Source organism: Nyctereutes procyonoides, unplaced genomic scaffold, assembly GCF_905146905.1.
Source record: "Nyctereutes procyonoides isolate TBG_1078 unplaced genomic scaffold, NYPRO_anot_genome, whole genome shotgun sequence".
In the NCBI taxonomy this organism is placed as follows: Eukaryota; Metazoa; Chordata; class Mammalia; order Carnivora; family Canidae; genus Nyctereutes; species Nyctereutes procyonoides.
The window spans coordinates 47,448,247-47,456,541 of NW_026575131.1; the positions used below are offsets into that span (position 1 = coordinate 47,448,247).

Genomic DNA, 8,295 nt, shown 5'->3' on the forward strand with positions numbered 1-8,295 from the left:
AGACAGAACATGGACAACTCCTAACTCTGGGAAACGAACTAGGGGTGATGGAAGGGGAGGTGGGAGGGGGTGGGGGTGACTGGGTGACGGGCACTGAGGTGGGCGCTTGATGGGATGAGCACTGGGTGTTATTCTATATGTTGGCAAATTGAACACCAATAAAACATAAATTTATTTTAAAAAATCCAATGTAGAGAACACTATTTAACCAAGTGACAGACTTGAGCCCATAGTACTAATAAACACAATTTCCTACATATATATTTACACATACACAATAGAACTCAATGCAAACAGCAAAGTTGGTAAAACAAAAACAAAACCTTCTTCTAATTCGTTGTTTGAAAAAAATGCAATAAAAAATGAAAATAATACCTCCCTGGACCCACTGTACAAATGCAAAGACCTGATAGAGACAATGTATAATAGAGAAAACCAATGAATAACTAATCTACAAATATTCAGCTTCCTGGTAATGAAATCATTGCAATCAATGCTCCTTAGCATAGCTTTCACCTGTCAGATAATTGTTTTTGTGTGAATACCCTAAGTAATGGGGATGGTGTGAAAAGGTGTATCTCATGAATTACCTTTATCTGCAAGCCATGAATCGGTCTAGGTTTTTCTCATCAGTATGGAAACAGAGTCCAATAAGCCCCTTTTTAAAGATGAAAAAGAGATTTTCATCTGATTTCACTGGTCATCCCTCCATCCCTAATATTTCTACTCCCTTTAATTGCTAAACTCACTGGTTGTGTGCTACTTTTATTGGAAGTACTTTATGCCTCACACCCCCTTACTTCATTGTCAACAATCACCCATGTGCTGCTAGCTCTACATCCACTTCTTTCCTTAAAATCATCAGTGAATCCATTAACCAACTCATCAGCAAGCAAATGAGCATAGAAATCTCTGGTTTTGGGCTAGGCTGGTGGCTGTCAGCTGACTTCATGTCGATACGCCTGGCTTGGATTGTCTCTGACCCTTTCCTGGAGGACTTGCTGGGCTCTGGGACTCACCTGCATGGGAACTCTGATGAAGTCTCCGTGTGGCAGTCTGAATTCCTCCTGGGTGGGAATGATGGTGACTAAACTCTGTCCCCACACAAGACAGCAGGAAAGAGGCTAGTGTTAGTCTCTCAGACAAGCTTAGGACTCGAGAGGCAACAACTAGGTCCCATCCAGCCCATGGTGGCACAGGCAGAGGGGCTGCCACCCAGGATATTTAGAGCTTCCTCTATTCATGAGGCAGTTTCCCTCCTGCTCCTCCAACCTCTAAGTGCATGATTTCCCTGTGGGACACTGGTAGACACAAAGGAAAGTTTTCCTGGAGATTGTGTGTTCCCAATAGACCAGGTTATAACCAAATGAATCCAAGTGAATTACTGCTTCCTTAGGATCTCTGCTGTTCCCAGAGTTTGGACCTCTCAGCACCATATCCCAACCCTGACTAACTTTTCCACAAAGTCTAGTACTGAGAAATCCTTCTGGATTAGATCTCTCAGGTCTCCAAAATGTTGACTTGTGGTGAGCATACAACCCTGCCACCAACAGAATACTGCTGTTTTCCTTTTCAACAAGGAGAACTAACTTTGTTGATATAAACCTTGAGCAAGACATACCTCAGCTTCATGACACATTTGCCAAACTATTGAGAATTTCATACTTGCATAATTAAGAGCTTTCATTTGGTCCCTCATTGTAAAACATTTGTTAAAGATAAGAAAGATATTTAGATTTTTTGCACTATTTTATAAGCTTGGAATAGATAAGTAAATAGATTCTCCCCTGTTACTTACATAATTATTCAAGCCTTGTGAACATCTTTTTAGCTCAATGAAAATGATTTCAGAATCTGCCACCCCAAACTGTAAGAGCATAAATGTGTAACATAATCATTTTACATTAGCATTAGGATTTGAATACAAACATGTATTGATAAAATTTTCTCAGTTAACTGAGATTAAGCAATTGTAGGCAATTGTTCAGTCCTACCACAATTGGCCATGTAGAGTTTCCTTCGCAAAGAATGCTTTCAGAGCTCTCTTTATGTCTTTGTTTCTCAGGCTATAGAGAAGGGGTTCAGCATGGGTGTGACCATGGTGTACATCACCGAGGCTACTGCACTTGCGTGGGAGCTCTGGGTAGCAGCAGAGCTAAGGTATATACCAAGCATTGTACAATAAAATAAGGAGACAACTGAGAGGTGAGACGCACAGGTGGAAAATGCTTTATACTTGCCCCGAGCTGATGAAATTCCACGTATGGAGGAAACAATCTTAGAATAAGAGTAAATTATCCCAGCAAAAGGACCCCCACCCAGCAGGAGAGCTGCAAAATACATCACCAAGTTATTAAGAAAAGTGTCAGAACAGGCAAGTTTGACTATCTCATTGAGTTCACAGAAAAAGTGAGGGATTTCCACCTGTGTACAGAAGGAAAGCCACAACATCATTAAACTTTGTAACAAGGAATTGAGGATACATATGATCCAGGACACCAGAACCAGCAGTCCACAAAGCTGGGGGTTCATGATGACTGTGTAGTGCAGGGGATGGCAGATGGCCACATACTGGTCGTAGGCCATCACACTCAGGAGAAAGACATCCAACACGGCAAACAGTATGAAAAAATAAATCTGTGTGAGGCATCCTGCATAGGTTATGACTTTGCTCTCTGTTTGTATATTCATTAGCATCTTCAGGATGGTGGTGGAGGTAGAACAGATGTCTACAAAGGACAGGTTGGTGAGGAAGAAATATTGGGGGTGTGGAGGTGGGGGTTGGAGCTCACAGCCAGGATAATGAGCAGGTTCTCAATCACAGTGATCAGGCACATGGAAAGGAAAAGGCTAAAAATGAAGGGCTGAAGTTCTGGTTCCTCTGAAAAACCCAGAAGAAAAAACTCTGAAATTTGTGTATTGTTGCTTGGTTTTATGTGGTAGAGGTGACTTCAAAGACAGAAGCAAATAGCATGATTAATTTTCACATATTTGTATTACTCACAGATTTGAATAGCCTCCTTTTTAATTTTGTAGTCTAAATATTTTAGTATTTTGTGCAAGGATAATGTCCACACCAGGGGATTCTTTACTACCATAGTTATGAAGTTTTGTTCCAATCACTTATGTTGCAAAAGGTCACATATTCTATAGTTTTAATAAAAATTATTTCAAATTTCAGATATATAAATTGAGTGCTGGCCATGATTTAGGCATTGTCTAGGCAAGGAGTATAGGGTGCTAAAGAACAAATCCCTATCATTTGATAATGGAGAAAGAATACTTTAGCAAATAAAAAATAAACATTTCATATGGTGGAAGGTGGTATGAAGAATGGAATTTTATTCAGCCATTAGAAACGACAAATACCCACCATTTGCTTCAACGTGGATGGAACTGGAGGGTATTATGCTGAGTGAAGTAAGTCAATCGGAGAAGGACAAACATTGTATGGTCTCATTCATTTGGAGAATATAAAAATTAGTGAAAGGGAATAAAGGGAAAAGAAGAGAAAATGAGTGAAAATATCAGTGAGGGTGACAAAATTTGAGAGACACCTAACTCTTGGAAACGAACAAGGGGTAGTGGAAAGGGAGGTGGGCGGGGGGTTGGGGTGACTAGGCGATGGGCCCTGAGGGGGGCACTTGGCGGTATGAGCACTGGGTGTAATGCTATATGTTGGCAAATTGAACTCCAATAAAAAATTTATTTTTGTAAAAAAAAAAAAGAAAAAGAAAAAGAGGGATAAAGCAGAGAGTGAATAGAGCATGCTATTTCATGGGTACGGAGGCCAATTCTGCAAACGATGTGACTTGGCTCATAGACCTCAAGTTAGAGAAGGAGGTAGATGAAGGATTTTTGGAGAAGTGTGTTCTCAGCAGAGGGAGTGGCCAGTGCAAAGGCCCCGAGGAAGGTATTTGTCTCTAATGTTCAAGTTGAAGAAGCACAGCCAGTGCTGCAAGGGGAAGGAGCAGGAGGGAGACTGAGGAGAGACACAGTCAGATATGCTGAGGAGAGAAGTAGCTTCTCTGTTCCCTCTGAAACCTCAAGGCACAGGGACTTATCTGTCCACACTGCCTCTCCCACTGTGTTCATCATATTGTGCAAAGGTATCCCAGGAATTGAACCAGATCCTCTTCTTAGTGGCCTCCCTTGATTGAGTCCTGGCCCCTGTATTGTGTCATCTTGGGATTTATGAGTCCTGGCACCCTTATGTGGGGACTTCTCACACTCCACAAGTCACACACCCACAGGACACTGTGGCCTCCTGTGTTGTGTTATTCCCCTGTCTTTCTCAGCCTCTGCCATCCTGGTGATGGCAGGAATGGATCCAACCCAAGTAGGTCAAGTCAGTGATCTTTCCCCTGCAAAATACATAAATTCCAATTCTTAAGCCTCCTAAGGAAAAAGAATATATATATATATATTAAGATATATAGTAATACATTTATTATTATAATATTAAGATATATATAATTATTTATAATGTATATAAATGCCCCCTCAAATGAGCAAAAGGATAAAGCAACACTTCACAAAAGAAAATATACACAATTCAACAAAAGGTGGGCATTTTTATATCAAGCACAGAAGACTTATACCTCCTCTACCTCCTTCATCATTATTTGGCCGGTTCATCTCTATGTTGTATGATAGGGGATGAGGTTAGCTCCTTTCTCCTTTCTCTTATGTGCCATCTTTTCATTAATATTCTTGGGCTTTGAATATTGATCTCTCCTTTGACAAACCCATGGGACACACTTTAATCCTCATTCTGGATTTCATCTAATATATAATGGCATCTCCAGCTCATGCTCTATAAATCCTGTCTGCTCCGTGACAATTATATCCTTTTGTACTCAATAATTTGCTTCATATCATTCTATCTGCAGACATCATATCACACATACATTTATTTCATTGTTCTCTGTCCTCACTCTTATGATACATGATTCAAAAGTGCAGGGACTTTAGCTTTTTACTTTTTTTTCACCAAGTTATGTGAATATATGTATTTAGTATATAAATCCTATAAATATGAAAAGGTATAGAATGAAAAGAGTGAGGGGATCACAAAACCAGGTTAAAATGTAAAATCTGTAGTTTCAAAACAGCTGTCCCAGGCAAAATTGTATGAAAAACCAAAATGAACTGAAAAAGCATATAAAATAGCAAGCTTTAATGACATCGACATGGATCAATAATTAAATTGTAAAAATCCTAGACACAAAAGGATATAATATATAATGTTTCTAGAATGCTCAGTTTTTATTTGTTAAATGAATTAGAAATTAGGTTTCAATGTATAAAGACATTGACCATATGGCAAGGTTGTATTTCAATTTCACTGGAAAAGGTTCAATTGCTAAATAAATGATGATTTAAAGCGGTATCTGTCTGAAAGAATATGAAATCTCAGAAAGGGAGACAGAACATAAAGACTCCTAACTCTGGGAAACGAACTAGGGGTGGTGGAAGGGGAGGAGGGCGGGGGGTGGGGGTGAATGGGTGATGGGCACTGAGGGGGACACTTGACGGGATGAGCACTGGGTGTTATTCTGTATGTTGGTAAATTGAACACCAATAAAAATTAATTTATTTAAAAAAATAAAGCAAGAAACTCAGAAGTAGGTAGGTAGACATATTTACATAAAATGTAAAGTATTTATGGTCAAAATATGTTCCAATAGTCAATTGAGAAACAATTATCTGAGGAAATCATTTGAAATGGTGATATTTTAAAAATAAAAGAGAAGGTATCAGAAAGGGAGACAAAACATAAAGACTCCGACTCTGAGAAACGAACTGGGGGTGGTGGAAGGGGAGGAGGGCGGGGGGTAGGGGTGAATGGGTGATGGGCACTGAGGGGGGCACTTGATGGGATGGGCACTGGGTGTTATTCTGTATGTTGGCAAATTGAACACCAATAAAAATAAATTTATTATTAAAAAAATAAAAAAATAAAAAATAAATATAGAGGAGAAACTAATAAATACTAGAGGAAGGTGAGTGGGGGATGGGGAAATGGGGGATGGGGATGACGGAGGGCACCGGAGATGAGTACCAGGCATTGTATCTAACGGATGAATCACTATCTTGTACACCTGAAACTAATATTATACTGTGTTAACAAACAGGAATTCAAGTAAAACTTTAAAATAACAACAACAAAAAAAAAGAGAACAACATATGGGCATATAATTATAAAGGCCAATCAGAATGGCCATCAAATATATGAGGTTTGCTGAACCTGAGGGATAATTTAAGAAGAAATGTCTCTTTCACTCAGCAGCCTGCTGAAGAAACTTACAGAGCTTTTACATTCTTTGTGGTTGGAACTTTTAAACTTGTCGCCAATGGGTTACCTGAATTTTCTGGCAGGACAGTAAGTGTTACAAGGTTGAAGGTAGAACCTGAAGGCTTCTGTGTTCCAAATACTGATAGTCTTTAACTCAAAATTTCTCTGTCTCTGCACCAAGGACATTCTGGCCAGAGGCTGCCCTGGGGTGGGGTGTGTTCTGTGCATGATAGGGTGTTAAGAGCATCCCTGGTCTCCACCAACCCCTCTCCAGTGTGGCAGGCAAAACTGGCTCCAGACAAGTGATCAATAACGCCCAGGGGACAAAATCACAACTGATTAGTTCCACACATTCAGTTTAACAATCTCAGCATACCTTTTCTAGCATTGCTATAATAGAAGTTTAATGATAAAGAGTATCACAGACTTTCAAAAATGTGAGAAGCTTTCCCTCTGTGAAACTGATACTTGCACTGTTTTAATACATTAAGTACTTAATCAAGCAAACCAACAAACATAGTGATCACTGGTTCTGGGCTAAGTTGAATTGGCTCTCAGATGAAGATGGGTCAATGTTTTTGGCTTCCATTCTCTCTGACCCTCAAGCAAACCACCAAACACAGATCACTGGTTCTGGGCTAAGTTGAATTGGCTCTCAGATGAAGATGGGTCAATGTTTTTGGCTTCCATTCTCTCTGACCCTGTCATCCACAGCCCACTGATGTGTTGGGCTTACCTGGCTGGATGTCTAACAGAAAGGTCACCTTGTAGAAGTCTGACTTCCTCCATGGACAGTAGATGATAGGGACTAAAGCTCTGTCTTCAGCCAAGGCAGCAGGAAGGAGTAAAGCATTGTCCCCCAGTCAGAAGTAGGATTTGGAACAAAGAGACAAGAAGCATAGCCCTTTCTGTCCAACGTTGCAGAAACTGAAGGACTAGAGATGAGGAGATATTTACAGCTCCTTGTGTCTGCTCAACAGGTGCACTTACCTCTTGTGACTCCAACCTCTAAGCACACGATTCCCAAGTGGAAAAGTCCTCTGGACAGGAAGGATATTTTTCTTTTCTTTTCTTTTTGTCTTTTCTTTTCTTTTCTTTTTTAGGAAGGATATTTTTCTAATGAATTTCAGTTCCCAAATGACTAGGTTAGAGGTCATGTGAAACCAGTTTTTTTTTAATGTCCTTTTGCCTCACCTTGCCCCCTTCCTGAAGTGTGAATCTTCTAGCACCTTATCTCATCTCTGAGGTAAAATTGTCTCCAAGTCTAAGACCCAGGAACTCACCTGGATTAGGTCTCTTTATCCTCAAAGCATTGACATGTGGTGGGGACCCAGCCCTGCTATCTCCTGGCAGTCTATTCTTCTTTTAAAGAAGATGAAGAAGTAGGTTATTCTTTTTTTTTTTTTTTTTTATAAATTAATTTTTATTGGTGTTCAATTTACCAACATACAGAATAACACCCAGTGCTCATCCCGTCAAGTGTCCCCCTCCGTGCCCGTCACCCATTCACCCCCACCCCCCGCCCTCCTCCCCTTCCACCACCCCTAGTTCATTTGAAGTAGGTTATTCTGATAATAAACCTTGGGCACCACACACATTGGTTCAAGACACGTTTGCCATAACAGTTAAGAATTTCTTAGTTTATACAAGAGCTGTCACTTATTCCTTTGTCATAAAATAGTTGATAATTATAACACGTGTTTAGATCTTTTTATGTACTCTAACTTGAGTGTAACATCTCATAGGGATTGTTTGATTTAATTTTTATAAACATCTCATCCCTGAGAAAGTATATTATGAACTCCAATCTACATTGTAGACATGGTTCTTGTCTCTGTCTACTGATTTGTCCACATTTAATATCTGAGTTTGTGGTGGGCCTTGAGTGTCATTCTGTCAGGATGCTACTAGTTCTCAAGCTCTGGGACAGTGGTTCTCAAACAGAAATGAATTTGCCCCTGAGGATGTCTGAGAATGTCTGAAGGGATATTGCTGAA

General features: G+C 39.9%; 1 pseudogene; it reads right to left on the reverse strand.

Annotated features, from left to right (window-relative positions):
- Window positions 1-1,990: 1,990 nt before the first annotated feature.
- LOC129522175 (olfactory receptor-like protein OLF4) lies at window positions 1,991-2,837 on the reverse strand (annotated as a pseudogene).
- Window positions 2,838-8,295: the final 5,458 nt, after the last annotated feature.